Below are 21,105 nucleotides of genomic sequence, written 5' to 3'. Positions count from 1 at the left end.
CGGACTCCTGATCTAAACCAAACCTCCAACTTGCAGGAAGCTACTGAGGCCCTCAAGAGCAGGCACAAGCCCAGAGTTGCATAATGAGTTAATTACACAGCACCAGACTGAGATTTGCCAAAACCAGTTTACTGAACCCCGGAAGCTTTTTGGTGGTGGACACTTGCCCTCCAAACCGGATCTTAACCTGATACTGATTCTCTCAGCCTGCTTCACACGCCCTCCGTTGCCTTCTACTAAATACTACAGATTCTTTCATTCATTAAGTTCATTCACACAGAAGTTGTTTAATGAATTCTTACTGCGTGTCAGGAGCTGTGCTAGGCCCTGAGGCGACAATGAAGAAGACACACGGGGTCAATACCACATGGTCATTGAAAACCTAAACACAGTGGGAGTTCCCTGGGCTGGAAGAAACTCACTGAACCTCTCTGAGCCTCAGTTTCCTCAGCTTTGGTCTTGGTTTCTCCTATACCACATGGTGGCCGTGAGGAGTATTTGGCAAGCACTCAGCACAGTGTCTGGTCCACTCAGAATGGCAGACGTGTTCTTATTCATCGGTATCTGTACGCTGGGCACACAGGGAGCTGTCAGGCTCGAACTCAGCCCCAGGCCTTGGGTCTGGGCCCCACCTGCTCTGCCCCATTAAAGGCCCAACTGAGCCTTTCAGGACAGAGCTACTTTTAGGATGTGTGGGGGCCCGGGCAAATATTTCTTGAGGGCCCTCTGTCTATAGGAACAATATGATTAAAAAATATATTATAGGGGTGCCTGGGTGGCTCAGTTGGTTGAGTGTCTGGCTTCAGTTCGGGCCATGATCTCACGTTTCGGGAGTTCAAGCCCTGCGTCGGGCTCTGTGCTGACAGCTCAGAGCTTGGAGCCTGCTTCAGATTCCGTGTCTCCCTCTCTGCCCCTCTCCCGCTCACTCTCTCTCTCTCTCTCTCTCTCAAAAATAAATAAACATTAAAAACTTTTTTAAATACTTTACAAAATTCACTGTTCCCGTGACAGGCAGAGTGATTTATTTATGAAGATTTGGAATAATGAGAAGAAATCCCAGTGTATTTGCTTATTGTCCAATGAGAACAAGAGAAGTTTCCTCTCAGTCTCCTCACACCATTTCTTCCTCCAGGGGTCCTGAAACCAGCTCTCCACATTCTTTTTTTTTTTTTTTTAATAATTTTTCTTAATGTTATTTATTTCTGAGAGAGAGACAGAGTGCAAGCAGCGGAGAGGCTGACAGAGAGGGAGACACAGAATCCAAGGTGGGCTCCAGGCTCTGAGCTGTCAGTACAGAGCCTGATCTGGGACTTGAACTCACAAACTATGAGATCGTGACCTGAGCTGAAGTCGTATGCCTAACTGACTGAGCCACCTCCGGGCACCCCTCCATGTTCTTTACGGTCAGGGGGACTAGTTTCAGATCTCCCGGCACAAGAAAAGACCGCAAACCCGTTCTGACTCAGAGAGTGCCAAGGCTTTATGTTGTCTGTATTAAAATAATGTAGATGTTTGTGATGATTAATTTTTGTGTCACCTGGTGAGGCTATGGTGCCCCGTTGTTTGGTCAAACACCAGCCTAGGTGTTGGTGGGAAGGTATTTTTTAGACATGACTAAACATTCAAGTCAGTAGACTTTGAGCCCAGCAGATTACCCTCTGGAGTGTGAGTGGGCCTCATCCAATCAGTTGAAGGCCTTAAGGGCAAAAACAGGTTTCCCGGAGACAGGAATGTTCCATAAGACTGAAACCTAAATCCTGCCTGACTTTCTGGCCTGCTGCTCTGCAGAATACAGGCACAAGACTGCAGCATTAGCTCTTACTTGAATTTGGAGCCTGCCCTGTGGGTTTCCTACTTGCCAGGCCTCAGGATTGCATAAGCCAATTCCTTGAAATAAAGGTCACGTTCTTTCTCTCTCTCTTCCTCTATCTATCTATCTATCTATCTGTCATATAATAGTGCCATGTACAGTATGTGCATACTATGTAATATTGTAGATGTTAATATTACACATATCATATTGCTTGTCTTTCCGCAGAGCCCTGGCCGACACAAGCCTCTTCCCCCCGCCCCCCATCCCCAACATCATTTCTTCAATGCTGGTTGCACCATTGCCCCTAATACTGCATCATCCACTCTGCCTCCCCTCAGTACTGGCCTCCAACTACGGCTTCGAAGGTTGTTCTTTATCGTTACCACCAGTGTAGCTCGGGGGAAGGGTCCTTGCGGCTGGTGGGTCCTGCCCACGGATGTGCTGAGTAGTGCAGCAGGGACCCGGCCCCCGCCCCCCCCCCCCCCCCCCGCACCCCGCCGTGAGGTCTGCGCTCTCCCTGTGTGTATCCCTGAGAGGGAATAATAGAACGTGACAAAAAATACCATGGCCAATGGCAGAAGAAAGGGGAAAAGTGGGGCTTTTTGCTTGGCCAGGGGTATTTTAAGTGCCTTTAATGGCATTTTTCCCTGCTTTTGAACAAAGGGCCCACGTGTTCACTTTAGCCCGGGCCCTACAACTTAGGTAGCCAATGCTGGAGGGGCTCAGGGGTGACGTGAGAGGGGCAGTCCATTTGCACAGGCAACGTCTGGTCCTCATCCAGCACGGCTCAAGTGTGACATGGGAAAGCACATGTCAATCAGAGGTAAAAACAAAACAAAACAACCCCAAATCAAATCCATCAGAAGGGCCTCTAGGGTCCTGTAGGGTGACTGCCCGCGATGCCAGCAGTGAGTGGAGGTGTAGAAAATGGGAAAGAGCCCCGAAGGGGAGAAGGGAGAGCCAGAATCTAGGCAGGTCTCGGGCTGGCGGTGCTTCAGCCCAATGGCATTGCTGGCCCTGGCCAGCCCCAGGCAGCGGAGGGGACACAGACAATTTTTTTTGTAATGTTTATTCATTTCTGAGAGTGAGAGAGAAACAGAGACAGAGCATGAGCCGGGGAGGGGCTGACAGAGAGGGAGACACAGAATCCAAAGCAGGTTCCAGGCTCTGAGCTGTCAGCACCGAGCCTGACACGGGGCTCGAACTCACAAACCGCAAGATCATGACCTGAGCCAAAGTCGGACGCTTTACTGACTGAGCCACCCAGGCGCCCCGGGACACAGAGCATTTTGAGGAAGGTGCTCCAAAGCGCACGGCCTGTGAGGCGTGAGGCCCAGGGCAGGAGCCCCGGTGACCGTGTCCAAGGAGGCCATTTTCCAAGCTCCCCACACCGACAGCCAACAGCACCTTTGCTGTTTGACAGATAAAGTTCATCTTCTGCCTCGGTATCAAAACCAAACACCAGAACCCAAACCCTTTCAGAATCCAGAAGTCAGGAGAGTGGTTTGCCATAGCTCATTTGTGTATGGATGAGGCAGCCGCTGCCCATCTCTGTGCCTCAGCGCCTCCATCTGTCCCAAGTGGCCAGCGTGACTTCGTAAGACACAACGTCACCCTGCTTCATTCAGGTCATGAACACACCCCAGGAGCCTCAGCCCGTGTTGTGACTTTTGCAGTCGCCTTTATAACTGGAAATACTCCCTCGAACAAAACATACAACATATCCAATAATGACCGGAGGGGAACCGAGACGCTGAAGCCAGGAGGGCTTGGAGCCGTAGCCGGGCGAGGCGGTGAGAATGTCGGGGAAGCATACCATCGAGCTGGGGCAGAAAGAGCAGACAGAGAAGAAATTAGAATAAGGGCAGGGCGGGCCATTTCAATCACCTCTGGAGATCCGTGGGGGACAAATGCGGCAGATCTCTGCGCACCTCAGGAAAAGGTGGCCTTAGCCACTTCCTTCTTAGCGTTTCTTCACCCAAGAAAATTTGAATGTTACAAGATTTGAATTTCCTCCCGAGCCACCCGTCATACTCCCGACAAAACTGGGGAGAATGAACTGTTCTGTTAGACGTCAGTGTGAATGGGTGGGGAGCTAACCAGGTGAAGCAGAATCTAGGCAAAGCTGAAAAACGGCCATCCATCCGAGATGCGGCTGGAGGTACCAACCAACAAAGGTAGATCTCAAGAGTCCTCCTATCTACCCGAGAGGAGGTCGCTGTATAGATCAGCACTCTGCAGTTTATTCCTTTAAAGGCTGAGTGTCTCCCTGGGAGAGGACACCTGTTTGCTGTGAGGTTGATGAATCAGAGGCTGTGGTTTGTCGTGAGGAAATGCTGAGGGGTCTGGTAAGACCAAAAGAAAACAGGCATTGGACACGAAGAACCTGCAAGCACGACTGCTTGTGGAAGGCGGCCAGGGAAAGAAAAACTGAACTTTTAACTCTGGAGCAGACCTGGAAGCAGCCTGGGACCTCATTTCCCCAAGTCACCGGGCTCCAACTCCTTCCACGTGGAGTATAGTCTGGTCTCCCGCAAACATTAGACCCAGAAATCAGCCTGGGACTGATCCTGCCTTCACCACGTAAGAGCTGTATTTCTCTGGACAGTTACAGTCACCATCCCGAACACTCAGTGGGAGACATTTATGGCGGCAGTCACAGCGTCACGTGCTTTGCGTGCTCTATCACATTTATTTATTTATTTATTTACGCTTATTTATTTTTGAGACAGAGAGAGACAAAGCATGAACGGGGGAGGGGCAGAGAGAGAGGGAGACACAGAATCCGAAACAGGCTCCAGGCTCTGAGCTGTCAGCACAGAGCCCGACGTGGGGCTCGAACTCACGGACCGCGAGATCATGACCTGAGCCAAAGTCGGCCGCTTAGCCGATCGAGCCACCCAGGCGCCCCAACATTTATTATTTTTTTATTTGTTTGTTTGTTTGTTTATTTTACGTACTCTCCACGCCCAGCACAGAGCCCAACGTGGAGCTTGAGCCCACAACCCTGAGATCAAGACCTGAACTGAGATCAAGAGTCTGATGCTCAACCTGCTGAGCCACCCAGGCGCCCCACGTGCTTTATCACATTTAATTTTCACACAGCACTGGACAGGTGCACGTGCAGTCCCATTTTACAAATGAGGAAAACGAGTCTCCGGGAAGCTCTCCTTGCAGCGTGACAGGCGGTGGCAAGATGTTGGGTGGACGTGGCATACGGATGACCGATGGTCAGGGTCCGCCTGGCCAGGCCTGAGGCCAGTGGAGAGCATCTCTGTGGCCCACCCAGGGCTGGGAGATGATGGAGGACCCACACCTGACAGCATCATTTCTGGCCCCCAGGGCCCTGCGGTCCTCAGGAGACTGGGCCGGAATCCTTCAGTCACTGCAAGGCCTTTGCTTCCCTGGGCCTCAAATCTCCGCATCGGTAAGATCCGAGCATTGGAACCGATGATCCCTAGAGGTGGCAGATCTTGGACTTCAGTGGGGATTTGACCGTAGGAGCGCTCCCCACCCTACTCAGGAGCCAGAGAGCCCAATCTTCCCAGAGAATAATCCTAGAAATAGACATGATGCATACAGAATCTCACAGGCAAGCAAGCACTTTCACAGTCCATCCTAAAGAGAAGAAAAGGGAACCTCAGAGAAGTCGGCCCACTTGCCCGAGATGACATGATAGCCAGTCAGCGGCACAGTGAGTCTGCAGAATTCAGCGACGCGCTGCCTCGTTCTGGTCCCTCCGAAGGCTTCACACCCAGACCCAGGCTAGAGACGCCCAGATGACCCCTGAGGCTCTAAAACAGCAAGAGTGATGCAGAAAGGCAGAGAGAAGAGCAGAAGCCCTGCTGAGGGGTGAGAGGTTGGGCAGCCCCCCACCCACGGGCCCCGAGTACCAGGACACCGCGGCCACCAGAGGCGTCAACTAAAAGGAGTGGGATGATGTAGACCAGACCTCCTCCTGACATATGGGAGGGGCATGTTGCTTTCCCTCATGGTTCCTTTTGGCGCCTGAAATATCCTTGGCCCTGACCACCCTTTCCTCGAAGTCTGGGATGATGAACTCCTTCCCTGGAAAGGCACCACTGAAAACTCTCCAGGCTTCACCTCAGCTGGAGAGAACGAAGCCACAGGCTGGAAACCAGAAGCCCTAACACCCACCAAGCTCTCCAGGAGCCAGCTCCCTGCCTGGGGTGGTGGACATCGTCCCTGCCACCTACCTTAGTCCCAGGGCCACCTCTTCACAGGAAGAGCAGGGTGGGCCTGGAAGCAGGGTGGGCCACAGTCAGCGCTAAAGCTTACCTGGCCAGCAGGCCGCCTGGGACACTGAGGGACTGGGTGGCTAGGTGGTTGGTTTGCTGACTGACCGACTGACTGATCGTGGAATGACAGACTGAAATTCACAAAGCCAGGAGAGAAAGAGGTCTCGCTGTGCAGTTCCTTCCCTACCCCCCAATCCGCCTTCCACGTGTTCTGAGATTCTGTGATCTCAGACTCTGACCTTCCTGGTCCTTCTTTGCCTAACCAGGATCTAATCACCTAAGCCCAGAATCACCTAATCCTGATATTTGTGGCCACAAATCTGATGTTGATATTCCTGTTTCTCCAGCAATTCTGGTCACTCCTGCAGTTGCGGGTGTGGCATTCGGGGAAGAGGGAGCCAGCTTCTGAGAAGGCAGATCAAAGTTTCAGGGGGATTGTTGAGGCTTGAAACACCATTCTTGACCCTGAACATTAGGACGTACTTCCCATAGCGAGAGGGAGATGGCGGCCTCAAAGCCAAAGGAAGGATCAGCAGCTGGGATGCTCGGGACTCTGCGGAAGCAGGAGTAAAGAGCAGCCGGTTACCTGGCTAAAGGAGAAATGGTACCCAAGGACAAGTACAGGGCCCCTAGTCAGGGGTTTCATCCCAGGGAAGGTCAAAGACCCCCAGAGCCAGAGAAACAGAAACCAGCAGAGTGACAGAGATGGGAGAAAGGCAGAGAACAGAGTTATGGTTTAAGAACAGAATGACAGAGACTGAGAGACAGCAGCAAGGACAACTAGTCAAATGAAGATCATGAAAGAAAGAGAACACCAGTGAGTGATCCAGACTGAGAAGGAGACAGATCTGGAATCAGGGACAGAGTGAAGAGATAAAGAAAGAGAGAGAAACACGGATTTAAGGTCAGTTAGACATAGGCAGATAAGAAGAGCCACAGAATGGGAGAAGAAACATACTTCTGGATGCTCAGAAACCCCACCAACAGAAGCAGGTGGTCCACTGTGGCCACCTGTCCTCTAGCCAGAGCCTCTTCCATGACTTTGTAACCATTATTGGCAAATTCCACAGCCTCAGGTGCCAGGATTTCGAGGGCTGTTGGGTTTTATAGTGGGGGCACACACAGTGGTTGTGATGGTCCTTTCCCAGCCTTGTGACTTATATGTTCCTTACTTCCCTTTCCAGAACTCGCTGGACTTTTCTGAGCTGATGTTACATGGTCAGGAAGCTCAGTCAGACCCCCACAGTTCTGGCTCAATGATAATGGCTTATCTGCTCCAGGGAGGACCCGAAGGCCTCAAAGAACAGGGTGGGGGTAAAATGGAAAACATTGCAGCAGGGGATCTCACTGGAACAAGCAGACTGCCAGCTTGCATGGCCAAGTTCTGAGCGAGGTAGAGGCCCATGTCAGAACCTGTTGCCAGCTACACTTGAGAGAAAAATCTAATTCACACAGGCATAGGAAAAAGCAGGATTTACTGGTTCAGGAAACTGAATAAACTAAGAACAGGTGTTCTTTTCAGGTGCAATTTGATCAGGGGCTCAGATTACAGTTCCCAGAAGATTCTCTCCACTCCACTGCCCTTCATAGTGAGGCTCTCTCCTGGAATTTGTCATATGGGGCTGTCACACCTCCTTCCATCTTCTCAAAGCCAGGTCCTGTAAGAAAGCCTAAACACTTCTGGGTAACCCAGCTGCTTAGAATTGACTAGAAGTAAACCTTTGAACCCATGATTGAGGCCAGAGACATGGATGTACTGATTGATTTAAGCCAAGGTCACTGTGCTTATCGTTGGGTGAAACTCCTAAACACAATGTGATTTTCCGAAAGTGGGAGGGGGAGTGATTCTCCAGGAGAAATTACGATATAGCTACCAGAAGGGTGACAGGATACCCAGTGGTAAAGGCAACAATGTCCTCTAAAGTCTACCCCTCATGGCTGCAGAAATCAACGTAGTCATAAATTCTCATTCAAACCCTTCCTCAACCACCAACACTTACCTAAAGTGCACTCAATCTCTCTCCCAAGAAAGACAACAAGATGTCTCTTCTAGTACTACCTTCACGTCCGAAATCTGGATGACAGCAGTTCTCTCAGTGAAGTCCAGATAAGGCTCTCTGTAGACTTTACAGATTAAGTAAATATAACAAGCTAAAATAAGTTGAACCATTTTGAACGTGCCCAACATAAAATGGTAGGATGAGAACTGAATAACTGTATTGAAAACTCCTATTTGCTAAAGAGAAACATGTGAAGCAACACGCAGGCAGTCACTGGTCCATAGTTCATATTGCATATCCCGGAAGACAGGGATGTGAGGGCTTCCAGTCTGGAAGTGGAGTGACTTTCTTGTTCCTGCTGGTCCAGCTCTGCTCTCTGGGGAGCCTCTCTCTTGGCCAATGCCTTCCATGGCTGTATCTCAGGGAAGCACTTCAGAGGATGCCCTTTGGGGGTGAGGGAAGTATACCTTTTTGGGAATTCACTTCATAGGATATCCATTTTGGCATGAGCGATCATTGACCATTGCTGCTGACGCTTGGGTCTCTTACTTAGTTGACTGCTAATCCGTTTGCTTCAAATAAGAGCGCACTAGTAGTCGTAGTCAGAAATCTTATCAACTCGTGCTTGTCTTTTATTTGTTCTGCTCGGTCCTCAATGTGTACTCTTAACCTAAAGATGCGTGTCTTAATTTAATTCTGAGATTTTTTTCTTCTGTTTATCTATTTGAATGTTGCTTCTCTGACATTCTCTTCATTCTTTTTCTGGAACTTCCATTGGCTAATTATTAAACCTTCAAATTTTTAGTCTCCAGTCATTTTCTATTTCCAGAATTTCTATTTGGAAATATATATATGAGTTTATTTATATATAATTTGTATATATATATAGATAGATATAAAAGTTTATATGTATGTGTGTATATGTGTGTGTGTATATATGTGTATATATACATCTCTATCTGGGAAATCTAAATGATGTGTATTTTTCTGCTACCCTTTTAGGAAATTAAGCAATACAAATTTTGAGCACTTATTAGGTATCTTCATGTCCTTAACATTCAGCATCATTTTTTATTTAAAAAAAAATTTTTTTTAATGTTTATTTCCTTTTGAGACAGAGAGAGACAGAGCATGAACGGGGGAGGGTCAGAGAGAGGGAGACACAGAATCTGAAACAGGCTCCAGGCTCTGAGCTGTCAGCACAGAGCCCGACATGGGGCTCGAACTCACGGACCGTGAGATCATGACCTGAGACGAAGTCGGCCGCTTAACCGACTGAGCCACCCAGGTGCCCCATCATTTTTGATTTTTAAATGAAGTCAAAAGAGAACTAGTTTCAGGCAACAAGTGCCTAACGATAACTGTCTTTGGTGTTATATTTCCTCCCATAAATGAGAATCAAACTATTGATCAGTGGTGCTTCCATGTAAATTTAATTTTAGGATCCTCTCCAATTAGACAGCTAACCAAGAGCCATTCCTTACAAAAAAAAAAAAAGACATGAGTTACCTATTGGTGGAGGAAGGAAAGGAAGGAATTTAGCATCATTTAGTAACTGAGTATGTGTCTCATAGTTTTCATATAGGAAATACAGATTGATATCTCTGTTGAAATGGTTTCTACCATTTTTTATAGGTCATTGGGGTAGCCGTAGCTTTGGCTTCAATCCCTGGTTCTCACCATAACCATCCAGGAGAAGGTTAGAGGCACTCTAACTCTTCCTGCTGACCTGCCACCCTTTCCCTCTCCCTGTCCTCTGATAAATTCATGCACACACCTTGGGTTTATGAGGTTTGGAGTTTGGATCTGTCTAATATCTTCTTCTGAATAGTAGCTCTGTTGGTGCGCACAATCCTAAAAGAATCTGTCACTGAGCAGTTGGTAATGGCTCCTGAACTTTGAGAAAAACTCATAAGACAGCATTGTGCTTAATAAGTAATCAGTGGACACAGAAGACGGGACGGGACCGGATACCTTTCATCCATAAGCTGCTTATAATTGGTTCTGACCCTAAAATCATTGACTGTTTGCACTGAAATGTACTTCAGAATAGATTTAGGCCAATCTATTTTACAGAGAAGAAAACAGAATCCGAAAGGGAGGTGATCCAACCATAATCACATATAAATTAGTTACCATATGTGAGATATTGTTTCTCTGAATTTGGTCACTCCCAACTAATACCAGGAGTCTGCTCTATTTGGCCTTGTCCTTCCTGACTTGATCTGGATCCCAGATTCTTACTCCATCTTTTCCATCCAACCATTATGGTCCTATATCCTGTAAGACTATTGAGCCTACCATGAACAAGGCACTATGCCAGGTCCTGGGGATACAAAAGTTAATAGGACACATAGATGCAGTACAATCTAGTGGATAAATGCATGAACATCAGAATTAACCCAATCTGGATTCAAATCTTGGCACTAACACCACACACACACACACACACACACATACACACACACACACGTTGGAGCTCACAGAAAGATATCAGGTCTTTCACCAACTGAGATTATTATAAATTGAAAGATCTTACTCAGTCCAGTTAACTGTCAACCTAATCTACTTCCAGATTCTAGAGATTTTGTCATTGATCCACTGTGCGACCTTAGTCAGGATATGGTGGCTCTTGGAGCCTCAATTTCTCCACCTGTACATGAGAATATTGAACTAGAAGAAGACGAAGGTCTCAGCTGGAACTGATGTTGCCATTGCTCAAGACCCTCAACAGAGGCTGAGGAGGCCTCACCCTACTGCTGATGGCATCTCCTGTTCTCAAGGGCCTGCCTTGGCTCTGTTCACAGACTGGGCTCCTAAAGTTTAGGGAAAAGGGTACAGGAGAAGACTATGGTTGCTCCCTCTTAAGGAAGGCTGTTGGGGGTGCCTGGGTGGCTCAGTCAGTTGAGCATCTGACTTCGGCTCAGGTCATGATCTCACAGTCCATGAGTTCAAGCCCCGCGTCGGGCTCTGTGCTGACAGCTCAGAGCTTGGAGCCTGCTTCAGATTCTGTGTCTCCCTCTCTCTCTGCCCCTCCCCTGCTCATGCTCTCTCTCTGTCTCAAAAATAAATAAAAACATTTGAAAATTTTTTTTAAAAAAGGGAGGCAGTTGTACCTCACCTCTGGTTCCTCTTCACCCTAAGACTCAAGCCCATGTTTCTGTCTGATGGACTTTTTCCTCTTTCACTCACAGATACCATCTGCCCTGCCATCCATTGGTGTTGGGGGAGCAGGGGGTCTCTGACTCCCTTTCTGTGTTAGGTGCCCCCTTTCTGTGCCTCATTTTCCCTATCTCTCTGCCTATCGATTTGTATGTCTCCACACTAGGCTATGATCTCCTGGAGGGACAAAACTTGTGTCAGTTTTGCTTTTTACTAGTACTGATAGTCAGCAGACCTCAATAAATGTGGATAGTAAATTCCATGAGTTCTACTAAATAAATTATATCTATTTGGTTCTTTGCTGCATATCCATTGCTTAACCCAAAGCCTGACACATGAGAACAATTTGATGAATAAATGAATGAATGAATGAATGAATGAACCACTGGATAAATGAATGACTGAGTGAATGAACCCAGGAAGAGGCCACCAGCAACCATCTGTTCATCTCCAGTCCTCCATGGCTTTCCTTTCCCTGATGTGAAGAACCTCAAGGCTGTAAGCCCTAGGAGACTTGCTAGATGCAGGTATGATAGAAGCAGTGGGAGGTTTGAAAAGAAGACACGTAGACATGGGGAAAAACGATGCTGAGAAGGGATGAGAACATGGGAGAGTCAGCATATCCAGGCATCAAGAGCAAGCTGTGTCTTCGATGCTTTCCCGATCACGCTTCCTTGTCTTGAAGTTTTGCCATTTGTCCAGGTTGGATTCTTCTCTGAGATTCTGGGGAGACTGAGAAAGGTAGTTCCCGTCAGAAAAGAAATCAGTACAAAGGATGGCTAGAGACGCCAGGGGTGAGGAGAATGGGGGATGCTGGGGGACAGGGGCAGCAAATATCTGAATCTGAAGCAGAAGCCGGGGAGCTTCCATGGCTGGAGCTTCTGAGACCTCGCCATGCTCGAAATGATTTGTGATCGTGTCTGATTTCAGACCAGACCAGGTGTTTCTCACACTTTTCCCCAAGACCTGGATATTTCCCAAAAGGAAGGTGTCTGTTTACGAACAACAGAAAAGAAGCTTTGTGACCTGTCCATAAAGAAGTGGTTTGGGGGCATGAGAAACCAGATTGAAAACAGATGTGGCCTCAGTGGTGGTGGTCCATGTATTTGCCTTGTAATTACCCATTAAATCGTCCTCTCATTTTATGTACTTTTCTGAATGTATTTTTATCCTACAATGTGAAATGTTGGTGAGAGGAACAAGTGTTGGAGACGAGGTGATGGTCAGCTATGCTAGAGCAAAAATAGGCCATGAAACTCCAGAGCAAAGAGGTACAGACCCGAGGCGCTCAGGAAATAGCCCCCAAATGACCAACTTCTAACTCCTTCTGCTTGATTTCAGGGACTTTTGTTAAAAGATCACAGACTTTGAAGCTAGACCCACCTGCTTTCAAATCCTGACTCCCCCACTTAATAAATATGCTTTCTTAGATAATTATACCTAATAGTTACTGAGTACTCGTTACATGCCAGACACAGTACTGAGTGCTTTGTCACTTTCAAACCTCATGAAAATGCTTTGAGAGGTGTTACAGTCATCTGATTTTATAAACAGCAAAAATAAGGCTCAGAGTTGGCCTCCCATGTAATGTGATGGGAGGAGGGAACACTTTGGATGAAGTCGACAGAGAGCTGCCTACGAACTGATGCTATGTGTCCAAAGCTGGGGCTCAGAGAAGAGAAACCCTGGGAGGGTCACCTTTAGTCTGTGTAGTTGATGGGTCTCATGTGCAAACGATGAATGAGCTCCAGAAAGAAGCATCAGTTAGCATATTAGCACCAACTGTCCTTGGTGTTATCTTTTAAAAAGAATATTTCTTTTTGCTTTGATGAGATCAATTTTACTCCCCTCTTCCTTTATGGGTTATACTTTTTTTTTAATGTTTATTTATTTTTGAGAGAGAGAGAGAACGTGTGAGCGGGAGAGGAGCAGAGAGAGAGAGGGAGACACAGAATCTGAACCAGGCTCCAGGCTCCGAGCTGTCAGCACAGAGCCGGACACGGGGCTTAAACGCACAACAAACTGAGATCATGACCTGAGCCGAAGTCGGACACTTAACCGACTGAGCCACCCAGGCGCCCCTATGGGTTACACTTTTCATGGCAATATTAAGCAAACTACCCTCACCTGAGAACAAGCTCCTATATTTTCTTCAAACATTTTTAAAAGATTCTTTCCCCACATTTCAGTCATTAATCCATCTGGAATTTATTATTTTTTTTACGAAAGGTGCAAACTAAGGATCTTGTTTCAACTTTTTCCAATATGAAATGCCAATTGTTCCCCCATCTCATTGATCTCCTGTTCATTTATAAAACCACATCTATCTTGTACCAAGTTTTCACTTACAGATGGATGTGTTTTTGCATGACGTTAGGTGTTCTCACTCAGCCTGTCCAGTCTCAAACCAGCATTCTTGGGTGCTCTTTTAATTAATACATATGCTTTATATATCCTGGTCCTTTGCGGCACACTTCTGTTTTACTTATTCAGAATTGTTTTGGGTCTTCTTGCACTTCTCCTCCACCATATACATTTTAGAGTCAATTTTTCGAGGTCCTTAAGAAAATCTGTTGAGATTTTAATTACAGTGGTATCACAGCTATAAATTACTGGGGGCAGCCACAATATTTACCACAGTGAGTCCTCCCAAATATAAAAACAATGAGCATCACTCTATCCAAGGCCTCTTCAAGTCGTGCAGTAAAGTTTTATTATCTGAAAAACAACAACAAAAAGTGTTATTATTTTCACATAAACTTTGCAAACTTTGCCTTGGTTTATTTTTAGGTAGTTACCCATTTTACGGTTACAGTGAATATAGGATCTTTCCCTCTTTTCACATCTTTACTAGTTTCTGATGTGTAAGCATGCAATCAATTTTTTGCATACTGACTTTTGCCATCGCAAACTCGATGTATTCCCTCATGAGTTTTAATAGTTTCTCATGAGTCTCTTGGCTTTCATCTGAAGACATACCATCTGTAAGCATTAACAACTCTCTCTCTTCCTTTCCAATCCGTATACCTCCCTATTAAAAGAAATGTTATTGAAGTATAGTTGACACACGATGTTACATTAGCTTCAGGTGTACAACAGAGTGATCCAACTTCTCTCTATGTTATGCTGGGCTTACACGTGTAACTACCATCTGTCCCCATACAACAACACTGCTACAATACCTTTGACTGTATTCCCTATGCTGTGCCTTTTATCTCCGTGACTCATTCATTCCATAACTGGAAACCTGTACCTTCCAGTCTCCTTCACCCATCTTGCCCATCCCCCTACCATCCTCCCCTCTGGGAACCATATATATATATATATATATATATATATATATATATATATATATATATATATATATATATATATATGCCTCTTTATTTTTATGTCTTGTTTTATTGCATTGACCTAAGATCACTGATATGATTTGGAATGAGAGTGGTAATAGAGGGCATCTGGGCCTTATACTATCTTTAAGGATACTGCTTCTTTAGTTTCACCATTGAATGTAATATTTGCTGTAACTATTTGCTAAATACCCTCTACTAGGTTAAAAAGGTTCGTTTTGTTCCTAGTATAGTGTGTATTCTTATCATGAGTGAACATTGAACAATATAGAATGATTTTTAGAAATCAATTTAAAAACTCCTTTGGCTTTTCTTCTTTAAACTTTTAATTTGCTTCATCACATTGATAGATTTTCTGTTCTTGAACTATCCTTGCATTCCTAAGACCTATGCTATTTATTTAGGGATTTTTTTTTAGCATATTCAATATCCTAACGCTTAATTATACTCGTCACTTTGAAATAATTTCAAATGCATGGAAAAAACTGGAAGAATGGTACAAAGAACTATCATATTCCTTTCACTCAGATCCACTAAGTGTTAAAATTTTGCCACATTTGTTTTATTATTGTCTTTCTTTCATCTATGAGTGAGAATATAATGCTCTATACTGACCATTGAAAGTAAGTTGCTTACATGAGATTTAGTCATGAATACTTCAGGATGTATTCTCTGTGAATAAAGGCATTCTTTTACATAACCACAGTACAGTCATCAACTTCAGGAAATTCAACATCGACGATTTCCTGACATTTTAATTGGGATTTTCCCACCATATCTTCATAAGGAAAAAACAAAGTCCACAATTTTCTTCTCAAACTCTAATTATAATATCAAATACATGGTATCAAAAATAAAAGCCACAAAAGTTTCTATGTGTGTTTTCCTTGTCCTGGTCTCTGAAATAATTTGGGATTGAAAGTATCTCTTTTGTAGAAGTTGGGTAAAATATTAACCTATCACCCCTCATTTCCATATTTGAAGGGAGAAATTTAATCACCAAATTGAAATATCTCAACCTATTTCCTCTTACTAGGGGAGAAATTTAATTGCCACATAAAATTCTTTAATGAGCATATCTTTATTCAGCTTTTGAATTTCTTCCTGAACCCAGAAAGGACAAAGAGAGAAGAAAGGCTGGTCATACCTGGTCTCCACTAGAGCAGTTCAATTCAGACCCTTGTTACAATTCCTGAAAAATGAAATCAAGGAGGATCACAGCCATGTGTGGGCTAATTTCTGCATAAAGCCCAATAGAAAGTCCTAAACCCAACCCACAACAGCAATTAGCAACACTTTGAATCGGAGGTGAAAGCGTGCATCCATGTAGGAAAGAACCCGGAGCTCATCCTAAAGGAAAATAACCATGTGCCACGATTGACCTACAGTCACTGCATTCTCACCTCACAAACTTATCTTTTATCCTCACCACCACAGAAGAAAGCAAGTATTATTGACCCTTTTACGCCCTTGGAAATGGAGGCTCAGAGAGGTGAAGTCACCAGCTCAGCATTTGGGTGCTAATAACGCACAACTATGACTCAAGCCATGATCTGTCTGGTTCAAAGCCCTTTGTTCTTTCCACTCCTCATGCTGAGAGAGGAAGGCCACAAATCCCACTCTCTCTCTCCTCCCATCATCCCTTAAGCCCCAGGCCAGACTTCTGCCCCAGACAGAAACGGAACACGTAGAAAGCATGTACTGATTCACTGTGTGCATTATCCACTACGTGTCTGGCCCTGAGTTGAGAGCTGGGGGCACACCGATGAATGGAGCCCAAAGTTATTCTTAAAGCATGTGCTCATTGGGGCGCCTGGGTGGCGCAGTCGGTTAAGCGTCCGACTTCAGCCAGGTCACGATCTCGCGGTCCGTGAGTTCGAGCCCCGCGTCAGGCTCTGGGCTGATGGCTCAGAGCCTGGAGCCTGTTTCCGATTCTGTGTCTCCCTCTCTCTCTGCCCCTCCCCCGTTCATGCTCTGTCTCTCTCTGTCCCAAAAATAAATAAACGTTGAAAAAAAAAAAAAAGCATGTGCTCACACTAGGGACAAATCTTTCACTTTTCCATCCAGGGAGAAGAAAGAGAATCTTTGGACCACAGGACCACACAATCTTCATTCATTCACACATGCATTCATTCATTCAACAAATACATGTTAAAACCTACCATGTGCCATGTGCCAGGCATGTCCCTAGGCATGGGGAATTCAGAAATAATGAAAACTCTAACTCTCTGTCCTTCTGAACCGTATAGAAAATGAGGAGATTATGCTCTACTGAGAACAGCTTATATTCTATGAGGGAGCTTCCATTCTCTCCTGTTGGTGGTGGTAATCAGGTCTTGGGGATGCAATCAGACCCAGGCACTGGGAACCTGCTGTGTTTTTTTCCCACCCTTAGGGTTCAGTGGGATGGATGGAGGCTCCATACAGAATGAGCATTAACTTGGGTTGGAGAGAGGCAAGTTCCAACTCTGGCCTCTACTGACTCCCTCTGTGAACAGCCTTCTCTGGGCCTCAGCCTGTCCATTCATGGAACGTTCATCCCATCAGCGATCTCGGTGGCAATGGCAAAGCTCCAGGGACCTTTGGAAAACATATAAAGGTGTTCTGGGGTTTCAAAATGATTGGGGAGGCCTACTTACCTCTAGTGGGTGAGGGCCAAAGACGGCAGACATCGTACATCGCACAGACAACCCTTCATACCTAGCAAGTGCCAACATCTTGCATAACTTTCAAAATATTCCACAGCTGTGAGCCACACTACTATGAACATTTGTGTAGAAATATTTGTTTGAATACTGTTTTCAATTCTTTTGGATATATTCCTAAGAGCAGAATTGCTGGGTCTTATGGTAATTACATGTGGCAATTCTGTGTTTACCTATTTGAGGAAGGACCGAATTGTTTTTCCAGTGTTGGTACACCCATACAATGGAATGTGATTAAGCCATAAAAAGGATTCAAATACTGATCCATGCTACCATGTGGATGAACCTTGAAAGCACTATGCTGAGGGAAAAGCCAGACACAGAAGATCACCTACTTTTATGAATCCATCGTATAAAGCTTCCAGAATAAGTAAGTCTATAGAGACATAAAGCAGACTAGTGGTTCCCAAGGGCCTGGGGGAGAGCGGAATGGGAAGAAACTGCTTAATGGGGACAGGTTTCAAAAGAAACCTGGAGTGGTGGAAATGTCTTAGAGCTAAATAGAGGTGATAGTTGCACAACATTGTGAAGGCATAAATGTCATGGAATTATACACCTGAAGATGGTCGACAGGACATTTGTGTTATATTAATTTTTCTTTCATTTTTAAAGGTTTTTTTTTAATATCTTGCTGGACACTTTGAAAGTGAAGCATCTGTTTATATGAGCCTAGTACCAAACTCATTTTATGTATAAGCACAAAATATTTTGTCTACTTTTAAGAACCACTGATTTTTTTTTCAGGAATGCAACTAGCATGTAAATGCAGGGAAGATTATCCTTTAAAAATTTTTTTAAATTTATTTTTGAGAGAGAGAGCACAAGCCAGCAAGGGGCAGAGAGAGAGAGAGAGAGAGAGAGAGAGAGAGAATCTCAAGCAGGCTCCATGCTTCTCATAAACTGTGAGCTCATGACCTGAGCTCAAATCAAGAGTCAGATGCTTAACTGACTGAGCCATCCAGATGCCCCAGGGAAGAATTACCTTTTGTTCAGAACTTTATCAAGAGCTGTTGGCCATTTTACAACATGATATCCCCAAGAGAAACACGTTCATAATCTTTGAGTTGTAACTACAACTGTGTCTATCACATCCCCAAAGTTCGAGAGCTCTTGGCAACTTGATCACATCTTCAAGTAGCCCTGGTGGAGCACTGAAACATTGGAACACACAACTTCGGCTCAGGTCATGGTCTCACGGTTCATGGGTTCGAGCCCTGCATCAGGCTCAGTGCAAAGCCTGCTTGGGATTCTCTCTCTCTCTCTCTCTCTCTCTCCTTTTCTCTCTGCCCCTCCTCTGCTTGTGCTTTCTCTCTCTCTCTCTAATACATATATACATATGTATATGTATATGTATATGTATATGTATATAAACACATATCCTTTTACTATAAATTATACTTTCCTTTTACTTCATTTCTATCATTACAGTTAGTATGTGATAGTGACCTGTTTCTGATATAACAGGTGTAGATTAATAAAGGGGATGTAACAAAAGATTTGTTGTTAAAAGCGTTGGGGGGGAAGAACATTGAGTCCATAGGGTTTAAAAACACTTATTTAGATCCCTCCAGAAGGACTCTATGAAATAAGTTTAGGCTTGACTCGAGGCAGCACCCCCACATTCATTCCCAACCCACCCAGGGACCCCAGCAAACCACTTCAGAGGTGGAGAGCCGAAGCTAAGGCAGAATCTGTGGATTGACTCACTCAACATCCACTCCGACTTCTTTCTTTCCGGTGTAACTCTCTATAGCACAGAGGCTGGAGAAAGTTAAAGCTACATTTCCTGACCTCTCAGAGTGAGGGTTCTGGCTGCGATTTGAGTTTCACCAATCAGATACTCTCTCTAAAACGCTGACACAGAACTAAGTCTGCAAGGACGCGGAGTGCAGGGCACAGACCGCGGCAGAGGCAGCATGGTTCTCTAGTAGGTAGCTTCCTGAACTGTGCCAAAGCAGCATGACTCAGGGGAGGAAATTTTCCCAGAAACTCAGCTTACAGCCTCCTCCAGCCCCCCTGAGCAATTCGGTAGAATGCCAGTTTCTGACAATAAATCGCTCTCCGCTTAAACTTAGCCACAGTGGTTCCTGGTTTTGCAACCAACCCTTAACCAATATTGACAATAAGAGAGGTACAGGGCTTGCCTGAGGTCAATCATCCAGTCGATGGCAGAGCTGAAGTTCCAATCCAAGACTCTGTAAGATGTGGCCCCCTGTTCCCCAGCTCCAAGCAGTCTTAAGTCCCAGAACCCTGATCAGAAGGGACTGGGGTAGAGACACTTCTAAGGCAGACCCTGTTGGTGAGGGAGGGATTCCTGCCCTAGGGGTTGAGGATGGCCACACGTGACCCTCAACGCTGGACAGATGATATCAAGAGCAGTTTAGCAGTGACATACACTCACAGCTTGAGGGAAGACCCACATACCGCACAGTGGAACATGGAGGTAGCACTTGAAAACAGAGCGGACACTGGGTTCAATGGGTTGTGGGAAGATGGGTTTGTAGTATCGAGAAGGTGGGATGTCCTCTGGTTCCCATGGGAGGATATAATTGGCTGGTTTGAATAATTCCATCACTACAGGGAACTGAAACAGGCGACTTAGGGATAAGCAGGAACTGTGCCTGGTTCTTTGATAAGGGGGTTGTTTAGCTAGGAGACTTTATTAGTGGGTGCAGAGTGGGGGTGAGGGGCGGCTGAGATTAGGACATTCCAGAGCTCCCCCAGTCTTACCAGATGTCGAGGCAACACATCATATTGAGTCTCAATTTGACGTCTTACACCACAGCTTCTTGTGCAAAATTGTTGAGGTGATGGAAGGAAGTGTTGAAGATAGAAATGCCAGACAGGTGCTTCCCTGAGAGGTAAACACAGAGGATCCCTTATCCATGGCCCAGGGCACCAAAGGCTGCAGTCATAAGTGGGTCGCATGAGACCACCCTCTTCCGGGTCTTTTCAAAATGGGAGCACACGCCTGTCCAGACACAACCTTGCAGCCCTGGCCTTTCATCTCATAGCTGTGAGGGGGTCCGAGTATCACATACTCCCCTCTGGGTATGTCCAGCCTTCCTTCATCACAACAGGAAAGAACAAGGCCAAAGGTGATCCTCATCTCTGTGGGTCTTCCCCACCTCTCCTATAGGTACAATAGATCCTGAGGATTGCCTTGCAGAATAAGCAATGCCCTTGGCCATTGTTGGACTGTTCCCGATACAACCCATAACTTTCATCGGTTTCTGGCCCATTTGCTTCCAGTCAATGCTGTGGACTTGTAACCAAAGCCAAGTATCTTCTTGCCTAGATGTTAATGTATTCACTCTGCTCTATACTTGATCTATGCTTTCAGTGTGAACACTCACAACCTCTTTCAATTCCGGAAAATGCTCTCCCATTGCTTCTTTGCATATTTCTTCTGACTTTGTTTCCTCTCATTCTAGAACTTGAGCTGTATGTATTTTTTTCTAATTTTTTCTTTCTTTTTCCATAGCAATCAGTTCTTGATTCATATCCTCCTATTTTTATTTTACAATCTCTTGCTCTCTTTTTGCGAATGTTATTCCTTTTATCATCCTCCCAAGGGTCATAAAATTCTTATTTCAAAGTTATTTGGGGGGATAAGGCTGTTATTTGCGTTTTGCCGTTAGTGACCTCATCTACTAATTGTTAAATTTTTTGGCTCTTTTTTCAAGAGAACCTTCATCAAAATGCCTTGTATAAATAAGTCGGAGACCCTGCAACACTCACAATAAAACTATCTTTCTCTCTATTGGTTTAAAAATAGATCAATGGAGGGGCGCCTGGGAGGCTCAGTTGGTT

General features: G+C 45.4%; 1 long non-coding RNA gene across 1 annotated transcript; it reads right to left on the bottom strand.

The window, feature by feature from the left end:
- Positions 1–11,431: 11,431 nt before the first annotated feature.
- Positions 11,432–20,219, bottom strand: LOC121012136 (uncharacterized). The gene is made up of 4 exons (XR_005781961.1): positions 20,023–20,219; positions 15,735–15,779; positions 13,584–13,952; positions 11,432–11,966 (listed from the first exon to the last, which is right to left on the bottom strand). It is a non-coding gene; the product is annotated as an uncharacterized LOC121012136 (long non-coding RNA).
- Between the last annotated feature and the right edge of the window lie 886 nt (positions 20,220–21,105).

Source organism: Herpailurus yagouaroundi, unplaced genomic scaffold (genome assembly GCF_014898765.1).
Source record: "Herpailurus yagouaroundi ecotype Mexico unplaced genomic scaffold, PumYag 196, whole genome shotgun sequence".
NCBI lineage: Eukaryota > Metazoa > Chordata > Mammalia > Carnivora > Felidae > Herpailurus > Herpailurus yagouaroundi.
Note: the sequence above shows the minus strand (reverse complement) of the source record. Positions and strands in the feature narration are given on the sequence as shown.